At 41.4% G+C, this 16,967-nt stretch overlaps 1 protein-coding gene across 3 annotated transcripts in view; it reads right to left on the bottom strand.

Moving 5' to 3' along the window:
- The window catches only part of MEP1B (meprin A subunit beta), a 44,272-nt gene extending 27,950 nt beyond the window's left edge, over positions 1–16,322 (bottom strand). Inside the window, exon 1 of one of the 3 annotated variants that reach the window (XM_089895059.1) lies at positions 13,068–16,322. The gene's annotated coding sequence lies outside the window, so the exon portion shown is untranslated. Of the gene's footprint in view, positions 1–30; positions 2,059–13,067 lie in introns of those variants that run through there. The other 2 variants (XM_089895060.1, XM_022586912.3) reach the window with 2 other exon arrangements.
- Between the last annotated feature and the right edge of the window lie 645 nt (positions 16,323–16,967).

Raw genomic sequence — 16,967 nt, 5'->3', positions numbered from 1 at the left:
AACATAGGGCAAAACTCAAAATAGACTCACCAAAGATTTCTGGGGTTGGCTGGGAAACAAACACATACAAAAGATATATTATTATGATGCCCACGAAATAAATGGTCTTATTGATTCCAATTTATATCTAACCATTTCTGGGGTTTTCTTTTTTCCCTAGTATTATGGATAACTTTCTGGAAAAATCCCAAGAGAGCTAAATCAGAGTCTAAGATAACTTTTTGACCCAAGGGTCTTCTCATTTCATATAAAAAATGAAACAGCCTGTTGTATGGATTTGAAGGTGAAAGAAACAAGAAACCAACTTCACAGGTTGAAAAGAAGGCAGAACATAAGAGTCTTGCCCTCAATTAAGGGTTCACTTTAAACATGATTTAAAGTGAACATGATTCTAAAGAATTCATGGAGCTATGCTTGAAAAACCTAATAATTTATTCCCAATATTGAAATATTATTATAATTTTTCATGATCCTTTAAAAAGAAAATTTTATTGAAGACCTCATTAACCATGGTTTACTTTCACATTTGTCTCAAGACTCCACCTTCAAAGTCAATACCAAATACTCCAGAAAAAAAATCTATGGCTATACTTTGCAAGTGGGAAAAAAAAAAAACTTCTGAAAACAGATTCGCTACAGGTGATGAAATGAAACCCAGACCACATACACAATGGCAAAAACTAAGTAAACCTGATATTTCTTAGTGAAGTCTAGTTTAAAAAGCTCATGGGACTGGTAGACAGTAGGTCTGGGTTTTATTCCTGCTTCTACCAACTAACAGCAAGTCAGTTCACCTTCCTGATACTCAGAATATCTGTATAATATGGTCAGTGCCTGCTTTGCCTGGGTATTATGATGGTTATATGATGTAATGTGAAAGAACTTGGTAAACTTTGTCATACAACTGTAAGGTACAATTTTATTTAAATACTTACCTGTAGATACTAGAATATAGATACTAGAATCAGTTGGGGTGTTTGACAAGCATGGGAATAACTGGTTGGATGATGACCATCCTTTTTGATATTAATTAGTGCCTTGATTGCCTCACATTTGGCCACACACAGGCACACACTCACAGAGGAATGCCAACACACCTCCTGAAAAAAGTCATCAAGTATTTGTTCATAATTACAGTTTTAATAAGTCTTCAATAGTATCTCCTGTTCTCACTGCTGTAGTTCTGTTCACAGAATATCAGCTCAACATAATAATTGTTATTTAAAAATCACAACTAAAGGTTCCCCCCCCAGTCACTTGAAACTTCATTTAAAACCTGATTATGAAAAAACAAAAAAAACACAAAAACGTGATTATGGTTACCAGGGGATAAAGGGGGGGAGGGATAAATTGGGAGATTGGGATTGACATACACACATATACACATATCTATATAAGATAAATAACTAATAAGAACCTGCTGTATAGCACAGGGGACTTACTCAATACTCCGTAATGGCCTATATGGGAAAAGAATCTTAAAAAAAAATAAATAAAGAGTGGCTCTCTATATATGTATAACTGATTCACTCTGCTGTACACCTGAAACTAACACAACATTGTAAATCAACTACACGTCGATAAAAATTAAAATAAATAAATAAAACAAACCTCAAGTTGGTTTGTGGTACCAACTACCTGTCACTGTAGAAAGATAGGTCTAACCTGATGAAGAAGCAGAAAAGAAATCCCATGCTACAAAACGTAAGTATTTGCTGTGCCTGTGACATTCATCATTCACTCCGTCATGTCTCACATTACTGTAACAGCAATATGTGTCACATTCCGCAGTAAAAATGGAATGATTTTCAAATTTCACATTTTCCATCTTATGAAAAGAAAACTTGTTACACAGCAATGAAACTGAAGATAAAACATAACTTTATGTCAGTGTCTCTGACTTTTCTTCTGGTGGGTCTTCTTCTCACTCCCAGTACCCTGCCTGTCCCTGCTCGCCAAAAAGAAACGTTTATTTCATTGACACTTTGAAATTCCTTAAAAAACAAAAAACGAACGAACAGGTTGTTCTTTAATAATCGGTATCAACTACCCCCAATTTTTCTAATTGTTTTCCATACATTGTTTTCTTACCAAGCCAAAAACCCGGAGGAGGGCAGCAAAGAAAAGAAATGAAGGCAGATACCAAGAATCCATGCTGTCACTTCCAGCTGAAAGTTGCAAACTATGAAATTCAGAGTAGCATTTACTTTTTAAAAGGCAAACATCATAACGTATAGCCTTTGATCTTAATGATCCATCTGGCAGGTCAGCCCACTGCAGTAGTAATACCTCCAATCAAAAAGTTAAAGTCCAGTATCCTTAACACTGTTCTGCAGAGTTTATTGGTTGTTATTTTGTGTGTGGGTTTTTTTTTTTCTCCTGTGTCAACACTCAATAGCCAAGTGCCTGGCTGAGACCTGTTAATAAGTTCTCTAATGTATAATACTGGTCCCCAAGATTATTAAGTGCCATTTGAGGGAAAAAAAATCCAATTAATTTCTAAACTCAATCTTTCAAATGGAAACATTTGTGAAGCTTCTGCCCTTGTAGCCCTGAGCTGCTTTAATATATCCATGTATGTCCATGACTGTTTATTGTTCATTCATTTAATAAAAATGTATTGAATTACAATACAAAATCCATTAATGTCCTAGAAACTTGGCATATTTGATATTCACATATAAAGTGGCAATAGCAAAACAGCAACATACATCTCTCCTGAAAATTCCCATCAAGCAAAGTCAAGTGGGAGTTAAAGACTGGGAAGGGTCACTGGTTTTCTGAAAAACTAGTGTCCCCAATCCATCTCTCAATTCTTTCTTTTTCCTCTTGGGGTAATTTCTCTTTAGAGACAACCTACTCTCTCATTTCCCACACTTTCACTCTCAACTTAAGTGTGATGCAGGGTAATATTTTTGAAATACGAATTTTTCCCCTCAGTATTTCCTTCCCCACTCAAGATTGGTCTTTGCTCCATTCTGTGCTAATAAAAAGGATATGAAAAGACATGTAGGGGCTTCCCTGGTGGCTCAGTGGTTAAGAACCCACCTGCCAATGCAGGGGACATGGGTTTGAGCCCTGGTCTGGGAAGATCCCACATGCCACGGAGCAACGAAGCCCGTGCACCACAACTACTGAAGCCTGCATGCCTAGAGCCTATGCTCCTCAACAAGAGAAGCCACTGCAATGAGAAGGCTGCGCACCACAACGAAGGGTACCCCTCGCTCACCACAGCTAGAGAAAGCCCACATGCAGCAACAAAGACCCAACACAGCCAAAAAATAATTAAGTAATTAATTTTTCTAAAAAAGACTAAAAAAAAGATCCAAGGAAACAGCAATACTCTACAAAAGAAAGCATGTCTTCAGCGGAGGAGAATAACTCCTAAGAAGCCAAGAGTGGCCCAGAAGTATCAAAGAAAGCTACCAGGTCTGAGGGGCCAAATGGATAGGAATAAGCCCAGAGATTAACCCACGCGCATACAGTCACCTAATTTATGACAAAGGAGGCAAGAACATACAATGGAGAAAAGACAGCCTCTTCAGTAAGTGGTGCTGGAGAAATCTGGAGAGCTACATGTAAAAGAACGAATTTAGAACACTACCTAACACCATACACAGAAATAAACTCAAAATGGATTAAAGACCTAAATGTAAGACGAGACACTATGAAACTCTTAGAGGAAAACATAGGAAAAACACTCTTTGACATAAACCACAGCAAGATGTTTTTTGACCCACCTCCTAGAGTAACAGAAATAAAAACAAAGATAAACAAATGGGACTTAATTAAACTTAAAAGCTTTTGCACAGCAAAGGAAACCATAAACAAGACAAAAAGAAAACCCTCAGAATGGGAGAAAATATTTGCAAATGAAACAACAGACAAAGGATTAATCTCCAAAATATACGAACAACCCATGGAGCTCAATATCAAAAAAACAAACAATCCAATTAAAAAATGGGCAGAAGACCTAAATAGACATTTCACCAAGAAAGATACACAGATGGCCAAGAGGCACATGAAAAGATGCTGAACATCACTAATTATTAGAGAAATGCAAATCAAAACTACAATGAGATATCACCTCAAACCAGTCAGAATGGCCATTATCAAAATCTCTAGAAACAATAAATGCTGGAAAGGGTGTGGTGAAAAGGGAACCCTCCTGCACTGTTGGTGGGAATGTAAGTTGATACAACCACTATAGAAAACAGTATGGAGGTTCTCTAAAAAACTAAAACTAGAACTACCATATGACCCAGCAATCCCACTACTGGGCATGTAGCCTGATAAAAGCATAATTCAAAACCAGACTTGTATCACAGTGCTCACTGCAGCACTATTTACAATAGCCAGGACATGGAAGCAACCTAAGTGTCCACTGACAGATGAATGGATAAAGAAGATGTGGCACATACATACAATGGAATATTACTCAGCCATAAAAAGAAACGAAATTGAGTTATTTGTAGTGAGGTGGATGGACCTAGAGTCTGTCATAAAGAGTGAAGTAAGTCAGAAAGAGAAAAACAAATACTGTATGCTAACACGTATATATGGAATCTAAAAAAAATGGTACTGATGCACCTAGTGGCAGGGCAGGAATAAAGATGTAGACATAGAGAATGGACTTGAGGACACAGGTTGGGAGGGGGAAGCTAGGGCAAAGTGAGAGTAGCATCGACATATATATACTACCGAATGTAAAATAGTTAGCCAGTGGGAAGCAGGAGCATAACACAGGGAGACCAGCTCGGTGCTTTGCGATGACCTAGAGGGGTGGGATAGGGAGGGTGGGAGGGAGGCTCAAGAGGGAGGGGATATGGAGACATACGTATGCATATGGCTGATTCGCTTTGTTGTACAACAGAAACTAACACAGTATCATGAAGCAATTATACTCCAATAAAGATCTATTTAAAAAAAAAAAAAGAATGTCTCCACAGCAGACTGCACAGAATGACAACAAGGGACCAGAGAGAGGGATGGATGTTTCAGAGGATGCTTGTGAGGACACATGACATCAGGAGCAGATGGGACCTCAGCTGTTAAGTTTAGGCACAAGCCTAGGGGTAAAAGATGGAAATCCTGAATTGGCTGCGATTAAATATCTCCCACTTATGTGGATAGGGACCCAAAATAATAGTTATGGTTACAAAAAAATAAAGGTATTTATTATATACATCTCTTTTTGTGAGCTGAGATGTGAAACTGAGACTCCTGACTGCATTCTACGTGTCGGGACAAGGAGCTCACATTCGAAGTTAGCAAATTGGAAGCAGGCAGATAAGAAGCAACAGTTCCTACAGGACTGTTGGAGTCTGTTTTGGACCCTAATTACAGAATATGGACAGCGCCTTGCTACGAATCTCACAGAGAGTCATGGAGGCATGGCTGAAATCCAAATATAATGTGTTTTGACTACAGTTAATGGATATCTTTTACATTTCCTTCTTTCTGGGGTTGTCAGTGATGCTCTTTAATGCAGAAGCTACACTTGGCTTGTCTAACACACCTCCAGTTTCCCTCACTTGTACCCCACCCCTAGGAAACTTTTTCAAGCTCATCATGGAATCTGAAGTTGGATCCCAGGAAAATGTCTGCCTCCGGTTGCTGGTCCTCCTCTGGTCTTCCTTTCTCCCAGGTAATATGGAAGGAACAGGCATCTGTGAACAGGAGACCCAGTGCTGGAGATTCTAGGCCTTATGGATTGCTCTGAAAGCCTCTTAAACTATCAGGAAAGCATATTTCTCTGAGGAATGTGATTCTGAAGATCCCCATGGAATATGAGTACATTCTAGACCTGAGGGTAGCAGACCATGAGTGTAAAAAACTTCTTAACAGGAAATAGTACAGAGAGATTGCAACAAAGATCCAAAAGACTTTGTATCTTTCTTCTTGTAGTGCCTGTTTCCGTCACCTGACTCTCCTTCCCCCCCGCAAAAAAATAGTTTTCCAGGAACAGAGTTACAGATACAGAGAATAAACAGGTGGTTGCCAGAGGAGATGAGGTGGGGGAAAGAAATAAATAGGTGAGAGAGATTAAGAGGTGTGGACTTCCAGCTGCAAAATAAATGAGTCATGGGTATGAAGTGTACAGTTCGGGGAATATAGTCAATAACTATGTAATATGTTTATCTGGTGACAGGTGATAACTAGACGTGTAGTGGCGATCATTTTGAAATGTATAGAAATATTGAATCACTATGTTGTGCAACAGGAACTAACAAGGTCAAGTACACTTCAAAAACAAACAAACTCATAGAAAAAGACATCGGATTTGTGGTACCCAGAGGCAGAGAGTGGGAGGAGGGGGAATTGGATGAAGGCAGTCAAAAGGCACAAACTTCCAGGTATGAGATAAATAAGATCTGCTTTCACCTTCTGAGAGGGTCCACATTCTGTCCATGGAATGTGTATCTCTCTAAATAAACTTGCTTTCACTTAAAAAAAAAAAAGATAATTAATACTAGAGAGCTTCCCTGGTGGCACAGTGATTAAGAATCTGCTTGCCAATGCAGGGGACACGGGTTTGAGCCCTGGTCCGGGAAGATACCACATGCCACGGAGCAACTAAGCCCGTGCACCACAACTACTGAGCCTGCGCTCTAGAACCTGCGAACCACAACTACCGAACCCGCGTGCCACAACTACTGAGCCTGTGTGCCACAACTACTGAAGCCCTCACGCCTAGAGCCCGTACTCCGCAACAAGAGAAGCCACTGCAATGAGAAGCCTGCTAGTCACAACTAGAGAAAGCCCACGCACAGAAACGAAGACCAACCCAGTGCAGCCAAAAATAAAATAAATAAATTTATTAAAAATAATAATAATAATTAATAAATAAGTACTAGGGATGTAATGTACAACGTGGTAAATATAATGAACGTTGCTATGAGTTCTATATGAAAGTTAAGAGAGTAAACCCTAAGAGTTCTCATCACAAGGAAAACTATTTTTTTCTGCTTCTTTAATTTTGTATCTACGTGAGATGATGGGTGCTCACCAAACACCGTGATAATTATTTCACAGTGTATGTAACTCAAATCATTATGTATGTAGGCAAATCACCTTAAGCTTACACAGTGCTGTATGTCAATTATATCGCAATAAAACTGGATGAAAAAAAAGTTTTGTAAGTTATTTCATTAATTTCCCAATGCTAACTTTTATGAAATCTTATAAGCACTTCTATAACATACTGGGGAGGTACATAAATTTAAATTTAATTAAATGGATCTAGGAAAAAGGAAAAGAATGGGGGGATGTGGTGACTAGAGAAGTCCCTGGGCAGCTAGGGGGACACAAATTCAATAGGGGTCCAGCCAAGTGAAGGGCAGAAGAGCTCCTAGGACATCTGCACACCCTGGTGCTGAACAGACTAAATCATGTCCTTCACACAGATCTTCTAAGCCCCTCCCCACATTACCATCTCTTACCCCTTTTTCAAAATTGTGGTAAGTTACTGTAGTAGTCAGAGTTCTCCAGGGAAACAGAACCGATAGGATGTATATATAGATAGAGAAAGAAATTTATTTTAAGGAATTGGCTCACATCATTGTGGAGGCTTGCCAGTCCAAACTCTGCAGAGTGGGCCGGCAGGTTGGAGACCAAGAGAAAAGTTGATGTTGCAGTTTGAGTTCAAAGGCAGTCTGCTGGCAGGATCTCCTCTTCTTCTGGGGACCTCTGTCTTTTGTCTCTTCAACCCTTCAACTGATTAGATGAGGCTCACCCACAGTACGGAGAGTAATCTGCTACTCAAAGGCTACTGATTTACATGTTAACATCATCTAAAAATATTTTCACAGGGACATTTAGGCTTATATTTGACCAAATATCTGGACACTGTGGTCTAGCCAGGTTAACACAGGAAATGAATCATCCTGTGATGGTTACCTTTTTACTGCTCTTCTTTTATTGCCAGACTCTTCATGATCACCTGTTTATGGGATGGCTACTGGTCATGCTAGAGGTGACTACTGTTGCCACTTAATACAAGTGGCTTGATTGTCAGCTACACCCCTGGCTGAAGACAAAGATGTTATGTATCATAGTTCACAAGGACCATGAATGACAATGCAGTCACACCGTTGATCAAAGGACTGGGAGTAACCTTTGAGATGTCAAGAAGCCAGCTGGCTGAGGGAGTGAGGAACAATTCTATTCCTACACAGAATGATCCTTCTTCAAATCTCTGCACTGGTTTCATAGAGGGAGCTCTTCTGCTAAGAGGCAGCCCACAAAGAAACTGAGGGGGGGAAATCGCTGCAGCATGATGAGATAAACAGCGTCCTGCCATCACTACAAAAGGATCAACAGGTGGCTCAGAAAGTTCTGCAACCCTAATCTAGTTCAGCTGTCCTGGTGCCGTTAAGAATTCACCCCAAGCTCCAACAGGTCCAGAGTGGGCATCCACTGATACCCGTTCATCTACTTCATGAGATTGCTCAAGAGTTTTAATGCCCTCAAACTCCAGTCCAGTTTACTCCTCCTGTAGCTCAGGCCTGCAAACACCTGGAAGAAGGGATGAATCATTCCTTCTTCATGCTTTGGTTGCACTTATGTATGGTACTCATTACCCAAAAGTATAGTTATTATTTACAAATCTTCCTCTCCCGAGTAACTAACTGAAATCAGTCTCATTGAAATTTGTAACTCCAATACTTGGCACTTAATAGGTGCTTGGTAAACATTTGTTGGGAGAAATGGGAATGAACTATGGAAAATCAGTATCTAGAAAATGCTCTAATTTCTGTAAGCCTACCCCAATGCCATTAGGCGCATAGCATTTTTTTATGGGCACAGAGGCCAACAAAACCACATGTTTTTGTCCTGAGTGTTTTTGTCCAATAAGAACAAACATTTCCCACTGGGAAGAAATGTAAGGCTTTGTTGTGATCTATTGCTACGGGTTTCCTGTGTACACATCAACGCTTCATGGTTTGGTTGGGCCAAATCAGACTTACGTGCAAAATGACATAAGAGTACTTCCCGAGGGTGGGGTTGTGTATGCCCGACACTAACACAGTTTAAAAGCCACTCGTCAATATGAATGTATTCAGTGTAAGCTCACTCCATTCATTTTCAAGAAAATTTCAGCCGAATACCCAATAACCATAGTTTGTCAGTTGTTCTTTAAGTAAATATGGTGTTTTTTCATGGAATGAGAAAAGCAGCTAAATCAGTTCACATCTCAAGCAATCACATAAGTGCTTTTCCTCAAAAACATGTAAGTTGAGAGCATGGATCATTGGCTATTTGGGTCAGCTAAGATGACACTGTTATAGGCCCTGAGATACAATCACTAAAGTGCAACTAATCTGGTTTAACAACTAGCAGGTGGCACTTTCCATGTGCCCAACACAACGTGCGTCATCCAGCCTGTTTTCCCCTGCGTTGGCTTTTTGTTTCATTTTGTTTTACAGTGTCCTGCAGAAGTAAGCCACCCAGACGTGTACTAAAATGACAACTACTTTACAAAGAATATGTAAATGACACTACCTGCTGTGCAACAACAGAAAGAGAGCATGAGGTAAACAAGGTCCCACACAGTGCGCAAGACCGGACTGGTGCACAGGGGGATGAACTTGACTTTGTTACATTGGGTTGTTCAAGTGTCTGGTGTCGATGGCACTGCTTAAGCCTTTGCTGCTTCTGGTAGGAGAAATCTTGCTGGGCAGAAGCAAAGGAAATTTGAGAGACTTGTCTTCTTTCTTCCTTTCATTTTCTGGGCTCCAGTTTTTAACTTGCAATAACATTAAGCCTGGGTCACTTTAACCACAAAAATTACTGAGAAAGAAAAGCTTGAGTGTATGATTCACTTCATTGTCGTCGACTGTGAATAGAAGGGATCTCTGAAGCACTCAGCCGGTGTGTCTGGCTCCTGGTCCTTTTTTTTTTTTTTTTGCGGTACGTGGGCCTCTCACTGTTGTGGCCTCTCCCGTTGCGCAGCACAGGCTCCGGACGCGCAGGCTCAGCGGCCATGGCTCACGGGCCCAGCTGCTCCACGGCACGTGGGATCCTCCCGGACCGGGACACGAACCCGTGTCCTCTGCATCAGCAGGCGGACTCTCAACCACTGCGCCACCAGGGAAGCCCTCCTGGTCCTTCTTGTCATGTGTGCATTCCTTTGCAGCTGTCCCCTAACTTCTTCTCTTGAAACCCATTTTCATTCTGAAAAGTGATTAAGGACCCCCAAAGAAATTTTACTGTTCTGAGCTACCTATCAATATTGACCTTATTAAAAACTAAAACTGAGGGAATTCTGCAGTGGTCCAGTGGATAGGAATCTGTGCTGTCATTGCTGAGGGCCCTGGTTCAATCCCTGATCAGGGAATTAAAATCCATAAGCGACGCGGCATGACCAAAAAGGAAAAAAAAAAAAATTAAAACTGAGAAAAAATTTGAAATGCATATAATTCATTTTAAAATAACAATTTAGGACTTCCCTGTGGCGCAGTGGTTGAGAGTCCGCCTGCTGATTCAGGGGACACGGGTTCGTGCCCCGGTCCGGAGCGGCTGAGAGGCCCGTGTGCCGCAAAAAAAAAAAAACAAAAAAAAAAAACAATTTAAAACCCAGTGTATGTTAACATAAATAATATACTTTAATGAAAAATAAGTACATATTAAAAGACAAAAATAAATTAGTGAGAAGAGTGGCATCGTTTTCTGTCTGCAAATCTCTTAATGTCTGGCTTAATAGAAGACAGTTGGATTCTCAGATGCACTTCTGTGTTCAAGTCCTTGCTACGTATTGTTATGATTAAAGTATATGAAGAAAATTTGGCCTCAAACAGAAATGTCAGTTGAAAAAGGAAGGAGTGTTTTAATAGCTTTTTTGGGATAATTGTGGCTGACCTTCTCAAATACTATACCCAAACTTGACAAGCTGTAGTTTCTTAAACCACATCAATGAACTTTTCGTATTCTGTTATATTAAAATCCGTTGGTCCATCTTGCATTTTGAATGGATCCTCTACTTATGCATTGTAACATCATTCATCTTTTAGAAAATCTAGATCTTCCAAACATTAACACATTTAATTGTACCTTATTAGATAAGTCTCTTTGTTAACATCACCGTCAATCTCATCAGAAATGTTTATAAGTATTTGGGAAACTGTCAAATTCGTGATGGCAGATACAAGATTTCCACAATTCTAACTTTCTTTTGAAAGCTCCATTATTATCATTGACAATAAATACTGCTAGTTGGTTTCCTGGACATTTTAGGCTCATTCCATTCATTTGCCAAAAAATTTCTGTCAAATACCTAATAACGATAGTTTTGTCTGTCAGTTGTTCTTTAAGTAAATATGGTGTTCCAGGAAAAAAACAACTAGTTCAGCTCAAGCAATCACACCAATAATTTTCCTCAAGACAAAGATTGTATTTTGGAATGTAGCAAAAGTGCCCTGTGTGAACTTTCCACGTTGTCACACATAATGTTACAAAGATGTGCACTCAAAGGTCTAGATTTGACAAAATTACTTTTTATAGCTTCATCAGGACATTTTAAAGGTAGACTGTTTTGTGGTTGTTTTTTACTGCAAGTGCCTGGCAGTAAAGAATACAATGACTGCTGTCCCAGTGCCTTTGCGTCAAGGTGCATTGTCAACACAGTCAAAAAAAAAAAAAAGGCCAAAATGTCAGTATTTTATGAAAATAGTTTGACCTGTGGAGCCCTAAAAGGGTCTAAGGGACACTCAGGGGCCTGTGGTCCACACTTTGAGAACCGTTGCCTTATAGTGAGGGGAAAGATAGAATGAGACTCAAAAAGACTGGGATTTAAACCCTTAGCTAAGAACTTCAGCTACTTATTAGCTACCTGAGCATGGGAAAGAAACTCTCTGAGTCTCAACTTTCTTACGTGTAAAATAGAAATAATAAAATAAATGGGCATGGTTAGCATGTTTTAAAAATTATATGTATAGGACTCCCCTGGTGGCGCAGTGGTTGAGAGTCCGCCTGCCGATGCAGGGGACACGGGTTCGTGCCCCGGTCCGGGAAGATCCCACATGCCACGGAGCGGCTGGGCCCGTGAGCCATGGCCGCTGAGCCTGTGTGTCCGGAGCCTGTGCTCCACAACGGGAGAGGCCGCAACAGTGAGAGGCCCGCGTACCCCCCAAAAAAAAAAAAAAAAAGAAAAAAAATTATATGCATAAAGTTAGTGCCTAGAATATAGACCAAACTAGGGTATGAACCAGAGATGTGTGTATAAGGGAGTTCATGAACAAAGGAAAATATGGAAAACTACACTGTTCTTTACTTAACATATTCATACATTCATTCCAAAATATTTACAGAGAGCCACAGCCAGACACTGTGCTCGGTGATGGGGATACAGAAACAAATGACATGAACCCTGCTCTTAAATAGTTTACAGGGGCATTTAAATCACGCAAGCTTCAACCTGATGAGTGCTATCAAAATAGGTATACACCAAGTGCCAGGGTCGAGCAGTAAAATACCTGCTTGTAATCTATGGCTGGATTTAGGAAGCCAGTTTAAAAGGAGAGATGGGCTCTTGGGGCAATCTGAGTGGAGAAGACTACAGAAAGCCTGGTTTTGACAGGGTTTGCTGGTCACCAAAGTGCCTAGTGGGCTAAGAAGGAGAGGGGGAGCCCCACCATTCTGAAGTACAAACTGTGCCCTCAGATGGGGAGGAGAGTCACAGCGACAGTGCCACGAGCACCGGATTTTCGGGTCCCCACCACGGTGGTGAGAAGCAGCAGCAGATACTCATACATACCTCATGGGAATCTCCAGCTATAGCTACATAATGCTCAGCTGTTCTATGACTGAGGACTTTGCTTTGACAGGTGCTGCTGTGGGTTCTGGGCCCTCGAGTTGCTGACTTTGTGTGGTCAGAAGGAGAAGACATTCATGGAGGAGGTGAGATGTGATTCATTGCAGGTTTGGGTAAGAATAAAAGGGAAAGAACAACATTTGCTTCAAGTGTCATAATTTAAGCCGTTGGTCACTGTTTCCATGGAGCTGGCTCCCCGGATGAGAGTTCTGAAGAGTTATGTCTGGGCCTGGGACACAAAAGAATGACACCTCACCTCACAGATGCAGCAGATGAAGTCATCATTGTTTTCAGACAAAGCAGACAGGACATACAGGCTACTGTTCCATCTTCATCTGAGAGAGGAAAAAGAGAGATAATGAATTACCATGGTAATGTGTCATCTCACATGTGGGCTTAAGGAATTCACTACCTGCAGTAGACATTTCAGGGCTGAGGACTACAAGACAAGAGTAACCAGCATATCTCACAAACTGGCCCTAAAACCAGTCCCGCATAGTGAAGTGACTTGAATTGCTTTAGCTACCCTAGAAACTTCTGAGGATGACTCTCTCACAACCCACCTTTATCAGTTTCTGGAAACTTTCTAAAAAGAAAATGTGCTTTCTTGCAACCAGTAGACAAATAAGTCCTGGAGATCTAATACACGATATAGAGATTGTAGAAAACAAAACTGTATTAGAAACATCAAACTTGGGACTTCCCTGGTGGTCCAGTGGGTAAGACTCCACCCTCCCAGTGCAGGGGGCTCAGGTTTGATTCCTGGTAGGGAATCCCACATGCCATGTGGTATGGCCAAGGAAAAAAAAGAGAGAGAAATATCAAACTTGCTAAGAGACTGGATCATAATTACTCCCACCACCACAAAAAAAGAAATAATATGTAACATAATAGAGGTGTTAGCTAATCACATTACAATATATAAATGTGTCAAATCAACACATTATACACCTTAATCTTACAAAATATCACATGCCATGCCAACTATGTTTTTTTTATTTTTGGCTGCATTGGGTCTTCGTTGCTGCACACAGGCTTTCTCTAGTTGCAGAAAGCGGGGGCTACTCTTCATTGCGGTGCACAAGCTTCTCATTGCGGTGGCTTCTCTTGTTGTGGAGCAAGGGCTCTAGGCGCGTGGGCTTCAGTAGTTGTGGCACGCGGGTTCAGTAGTTGTGGCTCTCAGGCTCTAGAGCACAAGCTCAGTAGTTGTGGCACACAGGCATAGTTGCTCCACGGCATGTTGGGTCCTCCCAGACCAGGGCTCGAACCTGTGGCCCCTGCATTGGCAGGTGGATTCTTAACCACTGCGCCACCAGGGAAGCCCTTTTTTTTTAGGGCTTTGCCGCGGGGCTTGTGGGATCATAGTTCCCCGACCAGGGATCGAACCTGGACCCACAGACGGCAGTGAAAGCACCAAGTCTTAAGCACTGGACTTCCGGGGAATTCTCTATGCATCAACTGTTTTAAAAGAACAAATCCACTGACTGCTCTAAATGGCTCATAACGATCCAATCAACAGATTTCCTGCCCTATTTTATGCCGGTGTTATTCTCAGTGCGTGGGATAATGCAGCGAACTGAACAGATGAAGTCCTGCCTTCACGGAGCTTATGTTCTCATGGGAGAGAAGACAGCTCTCAGATCTGTGACCTTAGAGCACCACATGAGGGAGTGATGTGCACCCTGAAGACATACAATTCAAGGCAAGGAGGTCCAGAGTGACTGAGGGCATTATTTATATGAGTGGTTGGGGAGCGAAAATCTCTTGTTAGATGACATCTTTCCGAAACCAGAAGGACAGAATTTAGTGAGTGGTGGGTATGAAGTTTCAGGATTAGAGACCCTGTAAAACAACACCTTTTAAGAAAATGAATAAACAAAAGTGGCCTGATCAGTTATCAGTTATACAAACAGTGGCATTTCCCAATGAAAAATTGGGGCTGCAAATCAACTCTCTATTAATCTCAAATGTGACCTAAAACACTACTTAATATTTATTTCTGATCCCCAAAACAGGGTTAAATTTTGGAGAACTGAAGGATAAAATTATTATAATAATCCAATTTCTGTTAAGTTTGCATGGAAACCACTAAGAGAAAATGACTTTTAGGAAAGCCTGAGACAAATAGCTGAGCTGTCTAAAATATTTTAAAATCTCCTTGTAGTTTAATTATTCATCAAACACATGCTATACACCTACAAGTGCTAAGTACTGGGCTGGGCACCAAGGGTCCAGATTTTGAGCCACAGCCCTGTCATCTGAGATTCCACTGCCAAAAGGGATGGTAGACTGGAAACTAATTACTTACATCACATGGCTACAACAGAACATGGCCAAGGTGCGTTAGGAATATAACATCCAGAGAAAGGAGAAACCGAGAGGCTTCTCAGCGAAATCTCCTTTACCTTTCCTTATTGCCCTACCACAACTTATTCTTTTTATGTGCCCCAGCAGCTAGCAAAATACCTGGCACACAAGAGGTACTCAACAAATATTTGCTGAACTGAACCAAACCAGGTGACACCTTGACAAAGTTCCTACCCAGGTTCTTCCTCCACCACATCCAGGGTTCTATTCTCATTTGCCCCAGGCCTCCTCCCACACTACATTCCTTCCTCCCTTCCTTCCTTCCTTCCTTCCTTCAATAAACACGTAGGGACTTCCCTAGCGGTCCAGTGGTTTAGACTCCGTGCTTCCACTGCAGGGGACACAGGTTCGATCCCTGGTTGGGGAACTAAGTTCCCTGGTTGGGGAACTAAAATCCACCATGATTAGGAAAGGGAATAAGGAGTATTGGTAGCAATTTTCAATAGGATTTTCAGGGAAGTAAGACAGAGGGAAGGGGGCAGGGCACAACCTTTAAAAGAATGACATAGCCCTTGAGGATACGACAAATCCTAGTTAGAACAGATTAGGCCCAAGATGGCAGAAGACTCGACTTCCAATAGACCTTGAGCCTCATTATATGCTCATTGTAACACATTACCATATGCTAAACGACACACTCACAGGTGCCATGACAGCTCTGAGGACAACCATAAGAGGCCAGAAAATGGGCCTGGTATTCCTGGAAATCCACACCTCTTCCTCAAAATAGTTGGAATAATCCTCCCACTTATTAGCCTATGAAATTACCCAGCCAGTAAAAACTAACCACCCCATAATTCAGGGCCACTCGCACCTTCTGAGACAGACCACATTCTGTCTATGGAATGTGTGCCTCTCTCAATAAACCTGCTTTCACTTTACTATGGCTCGTTCTTGAATTCTTTCCTGTGCGAAGCCAAGGACCCTCATTGGCGGCCCGTCCCAGGAACTCGCCCGAGACCTGGGACATAACCATCCTCTTGCACCATATTTTCCTGCAACATCTTTACAAAGGAAAAGGAGGAAGGTGGTCTTCTCTCCCTCCCCACTTTTCCTTTGATTATAAAAATGTAGCCCACTTAATTCTTGGGGCAGAGCCCTCTTGCCTGCCCACTTGGATCCTTCACAAGCGTCCTATATTAATAAATCTACTTCTTACCTATCACTTTGCCTCTTGCTGAATTCCTTCTGTACCGAGATATAAAGAACCTGAGCTTCATTAAATCCTGAGATGAGTTGTTTGCCTGAGATGAGTTGTTTGGTTTCAGTTGGAAGATTGTGGGTTCCAGTCCCATCTCAGGTGCAGTTTCACAAGGACTTACTAAAAAAGTGATATTTGAATAATAATCTGAAGGAAGTGAGGCAGTAAAACTTCGGGGATTTTTATGAGGAGAAAGTTCCAGGCAGAGGGGACAGCAAATGAAAGACCCCGAGTTGCAGGCATAACTGACATGTTAAAAGAACTACAGGGATGACAGTGTGGCTAGAGTGTGTATGTGAGGGAGAGAGTATCTATAGGGAAGTCAAATGGGTAATGGCCAGATGTCTGTGTGTGTGTGTGGTGGTAGGGAGAGGGCTTGCAGGGCTTTGCCAAAAACTTGGCTTCTACTCTGTGTGTGATAAGCATCCACTGGATGATTCTGAGCAAGGGGATAACAAGATCAAGAATGTCTTAGGGAAATCATTCTGGCTGCTATCTTGGGAACAGACTGAAAGGTCAGCAAATGCAGACTGTAAGGTTATTGCAAAAATCCACAGGGAAGCTGATGACAGCTTAGATCCGGAAAGT

The sequence above is a fragment of the Delphinapterus leucas genome, chromosome 14, assembly GCF_059928025.1.
Source record: "Delphinapterus leucas isolate spDelLeu-1000000601 "Yukka" chromosome 14, BTC_Dleu_Yukka2, whole genome shotgun sequence".
Taxonomy (NCBI): Eukaryota; Metazoa; Chordata; class Mammalia; order Artiodactyla; family Monodontidae; genus Delphinapterus; species Delphinapterus leucas.
This window is presented reverse-complemented; position numbering and strand designations above follow the sequence as displayed.